General features: G+C 39.3%; 1 protein-coding gene across 3 annotated transcripts in view; it reads right to left on the bottom strand.

The window, feature by feature from the left end:
- Positions 1-12,664, bottom strand: part of ENTPD5 (ectonucleoside triphosphate diphosphohydrolase 5 (inactive)) — a 46,361-nt gene that overhangs the window by 27,408 nt on the left and 6,289 nt on the right. Inside the window, exons 2-4 of one of the 3 annotated variants that reach the window (XM_047079370.1) lie at positions 12,564-12,630; positions 7,896-8,145; positions 615-687 (exon numbers count right to left, since the gene is read on the bottom strand). The gene's annotated coding sequence lies outside the window, so the exon portion shown is untranslated. Of the gene's footprint in view, positions 1-614; positions 688-1,619; positions 1,672-7,895; positions 8,146-12,563; positions 12,631-12,664 lie in introns of those variants that run through there. The other 2 variants (XM_047079371.1, XM_047079372.1) reach the window with 2 other exon arrangements.

Genomic DNA, 12,664 nt, shown 5'->3' with positions numbered 1-12,664 from the left:
CATCTCTGGACTTCTCCTTATGTAAGTCACAGTAACTGGTTATATAAGATCTAATTCTGAAGTTCCTATTGTTCAGTCCCCTTATCTCTAACAGAATACTCAGTATATTTGGGGCATAGATTGAGGATTCTCAGTCATTCTCAAGTTTGTTGACCTCCTAGGGTTCATTTTATCAAAATGCTTCTCTTCCCACAGGTGGCATATTGTATAAAATTATGCAAATTGAGGGATGCCTGGGGGCCGAGTTTGAGCCTGCATCGGGCTCTCCTCTGACAGCATAGAGCCTGCTTCGGATCCTCTCTCTCTCTTTGCCCCTCCTCTGCTTGTGCTCTCTCTCTCAAAAATAAGCAAACATTTAAAAAAATAATACAAATTGAAGTTAATTGCATTCAGAGTTTAAACTTTTAAAAATAACTAGAGTAGTTCTGAGATACTAAAAGGCAGAGTTAGAATTATCAGTTTGAACACAATTCAAGGCTGGACTTCTATTCCATAGTTAAGAATAAAGGTTTCGGCTAGGGGAAAAAAAAACACAACTTTGAGTCTCAAAGGAAACTTTATCCCAGGAAAACAACACTGAAATAGGGCAGCTGCTTGGCCAGATTCATACTCACATCTTAAATCACTCCCTTTGGCTGATTTTTCTTTTACAGCAAACAGACTGGACATGTATATCAGTCTAAATAACTGAAAACAGAAACAACCATTTCAGATTCTTGGAGTATTAATGGATCCTTGCCTTGTCCAGATTTCAAACCATATCCAGTCCTTGGTCCCTTTTCTCCCTCAAGAAGAACATTTAGGGCTCTCCAGTCACCAGCCTTCCTCTACCTCTGTAACTAATTCCAGAGCAGCTTCTTAGGGCTCATTTTTTCTCTATTATTGTGGTTTCTGAAAAATCTCTCCAGCTTCTATTTCCACTAAGCAAACATTTGTTTTTCTGCCAAAAGAGATTTCACATGGAAAAAAATGCATGCTAGGTTATCTGTTCTCATGAAGTGAAAAAGTGCAGAGTCATACCAGGTGTTTAGTGTGAAACTAAACAGATCTTAGAGAAAGCAAAGGATGAAAACATTAAAATGCCCCTTCTGCTTTTAATCCCTACCTTCTAACGCCACTTTCAATCTCATTTTTCTTTAAGATTAGTTAAGAATGCTTACAATTTAGAGTGTATAGAATGGGATCCTCTTTTACACAACCGCAGCCTGAAAAGCTTGCTCATTCACTTCGTTAGTTTTGCTTAAATGTCACCTTCTTGAAACCTTCCTTGTCGACTCAATTTAAAATTGCAGCCCACCTGGCCACATGCACATCTTCTACCTTCCTTCCCTGCTTTTTTTTTTTTTTTCCATAGCACTTTCCATCTTCTATATAGTTTACTACTTTTGTGGGTTTTTTTCATATTCCTTGCTCTCTGCCATCCTCATGTGAGCTACATATGGGTGGGAATTTTTGTCTGTTGTATACACTGATGTGTTCCTGGCACTGGAACAGTACTATCACACAGTAGGTGCTGAATAAGTACTCTGAGAAGATGAATAGTGATCCAATAACTCAGGCATTGGATCCTACCCATTTAGCAATATAAGAGCTGACCTCCTAAAAAGGAGGTTAATTACCTTCCACTGGAAGATCACGATTCCAAACTTCCAGGGCAAGATTGTTTCTTCAAACACGTCAATTATATGTTTTATATGCTACTCAAAACAAAACAGATAGTCAAGTTTACTTTCTACAGACTGGGGAGTATACAAATCAGTATACTGAAATTCACTCCTTTCAGAACTGACCTTCTCAAACATCTCTTGCTCACTTTCTCCTATTCACCCCCATAAAGTCCCCTCTTCAATTCTTTTGAGACCCTGGTGCCAGCTCGTGTTTGTCACTATTCTCATTTTCTTCCAAGGTCTTTTCAATATATCTTTGTCTCTATAGGAAACATTAATACTCCCTAGTCAGCCTCCCCAGAGCTTCACACTCCAGATTCCCTTCTCCCATGTCACCCAGACAGACCACAATCCCACATAACCCAGGCCCCATTTGGGTGCTCACCAACTCATGTCTGCCTGTTCCTGTGAATCCTTGCTTTCACTGTTGGTTGCCTTTTGCTCTTTGATCCTATTTCAAGAATCAAGCTAGCTTCATGAACCACGTTCACCTTTGTGCTAGCTTGCAAATAACTACGTGGCATTTTACTAACTCACTCCCTTCTTGATCTTTCACTCCTCCCTTATCCACCTTTTTTCTGGGTACACATGATTGTCTGGTTCATCTACTTTTATGATAGTTAAGTGTCAACTAGCAGAATTGTTTATATGGCAGAAGTTGATCAGGAACTGACTTCTCTATTTTTATACAGGATATTACATGTTCTATTTACAATTACAAAATATGTAACTATGTAATAATGTTATTAATCCCCTCCTATTTCATGTTTTTACAACCTTAGTCCACTCCTTGGTAGCTTCTATCCTTGAGATGAACTTAGAAACCTGGGCATTGGATTGTTTACTTAATAAGCATTTACTGAATGTGGGGCACCTGGGTGGCTCAGCTAAGCATCCAACTCTTGATTTCAGCTCAGATCATGATCTCGTGGTTCGTGGGATCAAGCCCCATGTTGAGCTCTGGGCTCACAGCTGCAGAGCCTGCTTAGGATTCTCTCTCCCTTTCTCTCTGCCCCTCTTGTGCACATATGTGCACACTCTCTCAAATAAACTTTTAAATTTTTTTTTTCAACGTTTTTTATTTATTTTTTTGGGACAGAGAGAAACAGAGCATGAACAGGGGAGGGGCAGAGAGAGAGGGAGACACAGAATCGGAAACAGGCTCCAGGCTCCGAGCCATCAGCCCAGAGCCCGACGCGGGGCTCGAACTCACGGACCGCGAGATCGTGACCTGGCTGAAGTCGGATGCTCAACCGACTGCGCCACCCAGGCGCCCCTCAAATAAACTTTTAAATAAATAAATATTTTTTAAAAATTAAAAGTAAATAAATAAATTAAAAGGTCATATATTTAAAAAAAAATAAGTATTTACTGAATGTCTGATATATGCCAGACACTGTGCTATCTCCTAGATACAAAAGAGGGATTAGATATAGGCTCAGCTCTTGGGGAGACTTCAACTTACTAGAAGAAACAGACAAGTAAACCAACAGCTATAATGCACATACTGTGGTAAGTTCTTTTATGGGAATATGCATAGAATGTTATAGGAATGGACCTACGAGGCAAATAACTCATCTCAGAGTTACCGAGTTACATCTCAGAGGAAGGATGGAGTTGGGAAGGAAGAGGGTGGCTCCTTAAGGGATAAGAGGCCTAAGCTGGGTCCTGAATTAGAGGTAGGAATTAGCCTGGTGAAGTGACACAAGGAGAATCCTGAGAACTTTAAGTATTAAACAGATGAAGTATAGAGAGCCAAAATAGAGAACAGGTGTGAGAAACAATGGTTCTGTAGGCAGTGAATCATATTTCAAAGAATGGACTGGTTTTCCTTATACAGTTCCATGAGAACACCTGATTGTTAATTTAAGTCCTTCTATTCCTTCCCTAAACAAATATAAGTATTGACTGACCTGAATAAAATGACACAGGATTTCTCAACAGTTTAAAATAATGGAATGAAGTGTAGGTAACTGGAAAGGTCCACCAAAAAGTCTTAGTGAAGCTCCCACTGCCAATTCATCTGAGCTCCACAAAAAAGCTAGCTTTAACAAAGTTAAAAATTAAATACAAAGCAAGTTTAAAATGTAACCAGAGTGAAAAATTTAAATAAGCTAAACTATGGAAATGGATTAGCCAAACTACTCAGAGCAAAAGTTAGTCAAGTAAAGCAAAACAAAAACTGGTCTAATTTAAGTATGAAATAGATTCAGTACAGTAAGCAATGCCTCATTTGGGAATATAAGTTGGGACCTACATACCCAACACCAAGGGCCAGAACTCTGGAACACTTTGCTATTTGAAGAGTGTCTAAGGTGAGGGAACATGATATCTTTTGTATTTCCAAACCCAAGTACTGAGCCTGGAACATGTTAACATCAGTAAATTTCCTTTTTTTTTTTTTTTTTTTTTTAATTTTTTTTTTTTTAACGTTTATTTATTTTTGAGACAGAGAGACAGAGTATGAACGGGGGAGGGTCAGAGAGAGAGGGAGACACAGAATCCGAAACAGGCTCCAGGCTCTGAGCTATCAGCACAGAGCCTGACGTGGGGCTCAAACTCACTGGCCGTGAGATCATGACCTGAGCCGAAGTTGGACACTCAACCAACTGAGCCACTCAGGTGCCCCAACATCAGTACATTTCTAACTGACTTGGTACAACTGAACTGATAATATCTGCAGACAAAAGCATTGGGGAAGAGGGTACCACCTTTCCCAGTGTCTTACTATGGCTATCACATACCCAACTCCCCATGCCCCTCAAAACCAGCTCATGGATAGTAATGCTATTCCAGGAATTCTATTTATTCACAAATTCATTCATTCATTTAGGCATTCCAGAAATTATCAGCTGCCAATGCTACTTACAAGTATGTCATGCAAAGATGAATCATCTTAGACCTGGCCTTTAAGAGACTACAGTAAACAGGAAATAAATACATGTCCATTAACTATGTCTGTAGAGTTAAAAGGTGACAAGTTGCACAGTTGCACAGTTGCCATGCTCTGAGACTTTAAAACAGGGAGATATTATTTACAACTGGAATAATTGAGAAGGCTTTATAAAAGAAGTGGCATTTGAGGAAGGTCCTGAGAAGGGGCATTAAGATAGGAGAGGAGTACTTTTCAGGAAACAATGATTCAAGACATGGATATAGAAAAGGGATGGAAGCCCCTGGGGAATAGTGAACACATCAGTTTGACTAACTGTCATAGGAAATAAAGTTGGAAGGGCAAATTCAATTCAGACAGGAGAGCACACCAAACACTCAGCTGAGTTCAGACTAAACTCTGTAGGCAACGGGAAGCCATTGAAGATTTTGAGCAAGGAAGTGTCACAAATATGAATCTGGCCATTACATATAAGAAAGACTGAAGTGGGAAGCCTTAGTAGGCTCCATTCCCGTGTCTAATTCTACAAATGTTCACTAATGCCCATCAAGTGGTAGTTGCTTGAGAATTAAACATGAATAAACAGACTTTTTTATTCAAGATTCTCAGAGTCTGGCAGAGGTGACAGACATAGACACAAATAACCACACTTTCAAGTTAATCATAAAAACACTAAAAGAGCCCAGGGCCTTAAGGACTAACTCTATTGATAGGATTAGGAAAGGCATCATGAGATGGCATGTGAACTGATTGTGAAAAATGAATAGAACTACAAAAATAATATAGACATGTGGATAAAAACCAGAGGGACTATAAAAAGATGAAATAGGTAAATATGAAATAGGTAAATTATGAATGGCTTGATTTCATTTTTTATTTCCCCAAAAACGTGTAATATGGATTTCAGAAACAAGAAAGTACACTATTAGCAGAGGAGGGTATAGAAGAGAGGGTTAGCACTTAATGCAGGGGACTGTGGCCAAAGGAGCACAATCTGAAGTAATAATAATAATAGTGGCTAGTATTTATTGAAACCTTAATACTAGCTAAGCACTATGTTAAGTATTTTACATGCATCTCATTTAATCTCACAGTACCACTCTGTGAGGTAGGTTTATTTATAACACCCCCTTTCTAGAAATGAGAAAACTGAGTCATAGGAAGCTAGGTAATGTAAGACCATATAGTAAGTGAAGAGAGCCAGAAATCAAACCCAGATGGTCTAATTCCAGAGCCCACAGTTTTAACTACTAGGTCACCCAGGAAGGGTCACCTAGAATGACTCCAGGGAAAAATGGATTTGAGGGTGGGAAGAGAAGGTAGAGCAGAGAAGAATGATCAGAGATGAAGCTGGAAAGTTAGACTGGCATCAACATGCAAAAGTCTTACAGTAGTTTGATTTCCTTCCTATATACGACCAAGAACTTTTGATCTGTTTCCTGCTGGTTAGAACCAGAACTTCATTATATTTCCACGATCTGACCACTTCTGATCACTCATTGCTACCACCTTGGCCCAAGTCACCATCATCTTTCATGTGATTTACTCTGTCTTAACAGAGCTCTGCTTTTTTAAAAAAAATTTATTTATTTTTTAATGTTTATTCATTTTTGACAGAGAGAGAGCGCGCGCGCGCGCGCGCGCATGAGTGGGGGAGGGGCAGAGAGAGAGGGAGACACAGAATCCAAAGCAGGCTCCAGGCTCTGAGCTGTCAGCACAGAACCTGACGTGGGGCTCAAACTCACAAACCATGAGATAGTCATGATCTCATGAGCCAAAGTCAGATACTTAACTGACTGAGCCACCCAGGCACCCCAGAGCTCTGTTTAAAACAAAAAATTGTTTATGTATCTTGAAGGAGTGTGAGAGTGAGCACATGTGAATGCAATAGTGAGTGGGGGGAGGGGCAGAGAGGGAGACACAGATCCCAAAGCAGGCTCTGTGCTGTCAGCACAGGGCTCGACTCAGGGCTCTATCCCAGAAACCGGGAGATCAGGACCTGAGCCAAAATCAAGTGTTGGGTGCCTAACCGACTGAGCCACCCAAGGTGCCCCAACATATCTCTGCTTTTATTTTCACTCCCCGAGAGCCTTTTTTTATTTAAAAAAATTTTTTTTAATGTTGATTTATTTTTTGAAAGAGAGAGGCAGAATGTGAGCAGGGAGAGGGGCAGAGAAAGAGGGAGACACAGAATCTGAAGCAGGATCCAGGCTCTGAGCTGTCAGCACAGAGCCTGACATGGGACTCAAACTCATGAACCATGAGATCATGACCTGAGCCAAAGTTGGACACTTAACCAACTGGGCCACCCAGGTGCCCCAACTACAGTTTATTTTTAACAAGCAAATAAAGTCATCCTTTTAAAATGTTACATGTCTCCCCTCTGCAAAATCTAGCAGAGGCTTCCCATTTCCCCCAGAGTAGCAAGATTCCAACAACAGTTTTCATGGATCCACCTGTTCTGCCTCCCTCCCTATTACCTCTCTCACCTTATCTAAGTTTTAATCTTACTCCCCCGCATCACAGACCTCTGCATGCTTACATGTCAAACATGCTCTGGCCTTAGGGCCTTTGCTATAGCTGTCCCCACTCTCTGAAATATACATCCACTTGATAAATTCCTACAACTCCTTCAAATCATTGTTCAAATGCTACTTTCTTATTGACACCTATCTTTAATATTAACTTCTCTCCCTCATGTGGCCTTACCTCTGCCTGCTTTCTCAATCCCCTTTACTCTGATCTTTTTTTTCCATAGCACTTATCACATTCTAACGTATTAGACAGCTTATATATTATGCTTATGCTTATTATGTGTGTTCCTCTAATGGAATATATGCTCCTAGAGAGAAGAAATATTTGTTTACTGATGTAGCCCAAGCACCTAGTGGAGTGTCCAAGAAGGTTCTCAAAAGAAACTGATAATAGGAAACTACAAAGTGACATAAGAAGGGAAAAATAATACTTTCATAGATTTGTAAGCGAATAAAATGAGATTTTAAGAGAATAAGATGAATACCTGATCTAGTAATAATGATTTGTTTTTAGGAGAAACTATAATTTTATTTTTCTGAATCTATTAATTCTATAGCTATACTGCTACATTGAATGTCGGTCTTTAACCACTGTTAAAATTTTGATAAACTGAAGTAATTTTCCAAAAAAAAAAAAAAAAAAAGAATCTAAAGGATAAACTACTAAACATTATTTACATTGTCCAAGTTTTATCAAACCAACAAATATTTAAGATGGTATACATTAGTTACCTACTGATGCATAACAGATAATCTCAAAACTTAGTTGCTTAAAACAATAATAAACATTTATTATCTCACAGTTTCTGTAGTCCAGGAATTTGAGAATTGGATAGTTCTGGCTCAGGGTCTCTCATGATACTGGAGTCAAGATGCAGGCTCCCCAGCCTGCAGTTAACTGAAGGCTTGAATGAAGCTGAAAACCCCACCTCCAAAACGGCTCACTCGATGGCTGTCAAGTTGATGCTGGTTGTTAGAAGGAAGCCTCAGTTGCTTCCAAGTGGACTCTCCAAAGAGCCTTGAATATCTTTACAACATGGTGGCTGGCTTCCTCCAGGGTGGGCAATCCAAGAGAGAACAAGGCAGAAGCAGTGATGTTTTTTAATGACTTAGCCCTGCAAGTCATATACTATCACTTCCCCCATATTCCACTGGTCATGCAGACCAACCTAATAAAATGTATGAGAGTGGGAATGCAAGCTTGTACAGCCACTCTGAAAAAAGAATGGAGGTTCCTCAAAAAACGAAAAATGGAACTAACCTACGACCCAGCAATTGCACTACTAGGCATTTATCCACGGGATACAGTTACACTGTTTCAAAGGGACACACGCACCCCCATGTTTATAGCAGCACTATCAACAATAGCCAAAGTATGGAAAGAGCCCAAATGTCCACTGATGGATGAATGGATAAAGAAGATGTGGTATATATATATATATACAACGGAGTATTGCTCGGCAATCAAAAAGAATGAAATCTTGCCATTTGCAACTACATGGATGGAACTGGAGGGTATTATGTTAAGTGAAATTAGTCAGTCAGAGAAAGACAAAAATCATATGACTTCACTCATATGAGGACTTTAAGAAACAAAACAGATGAACCTAAGGGAAGGGAAACAAAATAATATAAAACAGGGAGGGGGACAAAACAGAAGAGACTCATAAATATGGAGAACAAACTGAGGGTTACTGGAGGGGTTGTGGGAGGGGGGATGGGCTCAATGGGTAAGGGGCATTAAGGAATCTACTCCTGAAATCATTGTTTCACTATATGCTAACTAATTTGGATGTAAATTTAAAAAAATAAAAAATTAAAATAATAAAAAAAGAAATGTATGAGAGGATGGGCATGAATACTAGCAGGTGAGAATCATTGGGGGCCATCTTGGAGGCTACTGCAAGTTATAACCAGTATTTGCGTAATATTTTGCATTCAGCTTTTTTTCCTCACTTATACATATTTCTATCAACAGAGCTTACACACTTTAAAAACATTTTTTTAATGTTTATTTATTTTTGAGAGTGAGAGAGACACAGTTTGAGCGGGGGAGGGGCAGAGAGAGAGGGAGATACAGACTCTGAAGCAGGCTCCAGGCTCTGAGCTGTCAGCACAGGGCCCAACGCAGGGCTCCAATCCACAAACCACAGGATCATGACCTGAGCTGAAGTTGGATGCTTAATTGACTGAGCCACCCAGGCGCCCTGACCTTATACACTTCTTGTTTGGAAAACCACATGTTATTCCAATAATATTAACTCTTCTTTTTTAAAATTTGTAAAAATGTTTACTTATTTTGAGAGAGAAGGACAGAGCACATGCTGGAAGGGCAAAGAGAGAAGGAGAGAGAGAATCCCAAGCAGGTTCCACACTGACAGTACAGAGTCCAATGCGGGGCTCAATTTCACGAACCAGGAGATCATGACCGGAGCCAAAATCAAGAGTATAATGCTTAACTGATAGCCACCCAGGTGCCTTGCCTCATTTTTTTTTTTTTAATGTTTATTTTTGAGAGAGACAGAGCATGAGCGGAGCAGGAGGAGGGGCAGAAAGAGAAGGGGACAGAGGGTGCAAAGTGGGCTCTGCCCTGACAGCAGTGAGCCTGGTGTGGGGCTCAAACCCCCAAACCATGAGATCATGACCTGAGCCAAAGTTGATGCTTATAAGACTGACTGAGCCACCCAGGCGCTCCATTTCTTTTTTAAACGTTTATTTATTTCTGATAGAGGGCGTACAAGTGGGGGAGGGGCAGAGACAGAGAGAGGGAGAGAGAGAATCCCAAGCAGGCTCCATGCTGTAAGCACAGAGCCCAACATGGGGCTCGATCTCACAAACCATGAAATCACATCCTGAGCCAAAATCAAGAGTCAGACACTTAACTGAGTCACCCAGGCGTCCCTCAATGATATGAACTCTTAAAAATTAAAAACAGGGGCGCCTGGGTGGCGCAGTCGGTTAAGCGTCCGACTTCAGCCAGGTCACGATCTCGCGGTCCGTGAGTTCGAGCCCCGCGTCAGGCTCTGGGCTGATGGCTCGGAGCCTGGAGCCTGTTTCCGATTCTGTGTCTCCCTCTCTCTCTGCCCCTCCCCCGTTCATGCTCTGTCTCTCTCTGTCCCAAAAATAAATAAACGTTGAAAAAAAAATTTAAAAAAAAAAAAAAAATTAAAAACAATAATGGACTTTTAGTTTCTCTGAAAATATCACATCCCACCACTTGATGCTTTCCATTGTTTCTGTTATAGTCCCAATATTTTACTTAACATCATTAAAGTCAGAAAAACTACAACTCATACAAACATCCTGCTTGTTCCTAAGGGTGAAAGGAATTTAAATACTTCAAAAAAGTCAAATATATTTAGGAAAGAGTAGGAAAAAAGTAAACAAGTCACTATATTTGTTAAAATTATAGGTATCCATTAATAACTGAATACTAAACCTAACAGTGAAATGAAATACTAAATCAAGGAAGGTATAAAGTGAAAATATTTATATTAACTTATATTGTTTAAATGTAAACATTTAAAAATATTTATAACAAACTTCTTCATGCTATATACAGAAAGAAAATTTCTAATCAGACAATAGTAGCATTAATACTTAGGTACTGAGGAGATATTTGGTAGAAAGGGATAAGACTAACAACTGGCACAGATACAAAATCCACTGAAAAATTCTGTAACAAGCATTTTTCAAGTATCAACAAAATAAAAAAGTTATTAAATAATCAAATTATATTAGATCCCTGCCAAAAAGACCTGTATAACATAATAATAAACCATAATAAGAGCATGGAAACTACAAGAGGAGAGATTGGACAGGAGGAATTTTCCAACATAGGAGTTGTGCTGACAGAGGAGAGGAGTCTTGCCCCAAGGGCTCAGCTCAAATCTGACCACACTGTCCCAGGTGGATTCACAGATCAGAAGGGGGCGTTGAATGAGATCTTTTAAGGTCTCTCCAACCCTAGGATCAAACACTCCCAATGAATAAATTAAAATTGATACATTGGTAGTTACCAACAAATATAAAATTTTTTCCTATAAACATCACTTCTTTCTGTATTTTATTCCATTTTATTCAAAACATTTTATTCAAAAATGTTTTATTCAAAACATTTTATTCAAAACTTGTCTAACTTTATTAGACAAGTGTCAAACAGGCCCATTCTATACAATGAAACCATTTGGGTGTTATACCAAAATGAGATCAGGCAGTGCCTGACTTCATTCTTCATTGTTTCAGGCTTGACTGAGCTACGATAATCACTGCATGGGGAAAGCTGTTGCTCTTGCTGCCTCTTTCTTCACAAGTCACAAGGCCTTTTCTTACCCATTCATTAAAGTGAAAAACCTTTAGATAGGAAGATACTACCAGTCAGGAGAGGGTTAATATTGTCCCAATGAGCAAATATATTGAAAACCTAAGGAAATAACTATCTCTGCCTTTGAACTCCTATCCATTGTGGGAGGCACTTATGTGCAGAAGAGTATCTTCAAGGATCAGTGCCCTTTGTCACTGTTTACACTGGAATTTGTGGGAAGAGACGTGAAAACCTATTTTCCCTTTCTTATTATCAAATGAAAAATAGCTACTGCTTTAAAAACATTAAATCAAAATGAAAAAAATGAGAAAGACTGAAATATTAAAGGATACCTTATATATAAAGCAAGGAAGAGCACTTCCACATAAATACATTTCTTCTAAATGTGTCTGAGATGCTTCGCCTTTAAGTAACATTTTTATTTTAAAAATGTTTGCTACCAATATTTTTCTAAAATTTTTTTATGTTTTGAGAGAGAGCAAGTGTGAGTGGGGGAGGGGCAAGAGAGACAGAGAATCAGAAGCAGTCTCTGAGCACTGTCAGCATGAAGCCCCATCCCCATGTGGGGCTCGATCTCACGAACCACGAGATCATGACCTAAGCTGATATCAAGAGTCCACCACTTAATCGACTGAGTCACGAAGGTGCCTCTGCTACAAATATTTCTCAAGTGACTTATGATTTAGGGTCATGATTATCATCAGCAGTTATATTTTTCTGTAAACTTGGGATGCCTCTAGGTGCTAGAGTTCTATAGGATTGTTTGCCTTTCTGCCACCAAACAGTCCCAGAATGCTATGCTTTTTGAGCTAGTTTCCCTGGACATGATGCTATGTTATCACTGATTAGTGTTGCCATGGGCCTGATTCCTTCAATAAACTGTCATCATGTAATATTTTAAAATCTTTAAAATCATGGGGATGTAAATCAGAAAGCCATAATTATTAGACTTTTATGTCAACTTATGCAAATGAGGGCCTAAAAGAATAAGGGTTTGTGACAAAAGAATAGACTTTGTGACAGCGCTTTAGTGGCTCATGGATCCCTTTCCATTTACTGTAAGCTCTCAGCTAGGAACAGAAAGCAGAATGTACAGAAATCTGACCTATGAAAAAGTGGGGTATTACTTTATATTGGCTACTTACCAATATTTTCTTCTTCTTCTTCTGGACATTCCCTTGTTTCCTTCAACTAATGTGCCATTTTTTCAACCTGTAGAAGATGGACGTGGATAATCATAAGAGCA

The sequence above is a fragment of the Lynx rufus genome, unplaced genomic scaffold (genome assembly GCF_022079265.1).
Source record: "Lynx rufus isolate CCGP_SWC_20201006 ecotype Redwood Valley unplaced genomic scaffold, mLynRuf1.p SCAF_17, whole genome shotgun sequence".
In the NCBI taxonomy this organism is placed as follows: Eukaryota; Metazoa; Chordata; class Mammalia; order Carnivora; family Felidae; genus Lynx; species Lynx rufus.
Note: the sequence above shows the minus strand (reverse complement) of the source record. Positions and strands in the feature narration are given on the sequence as shown.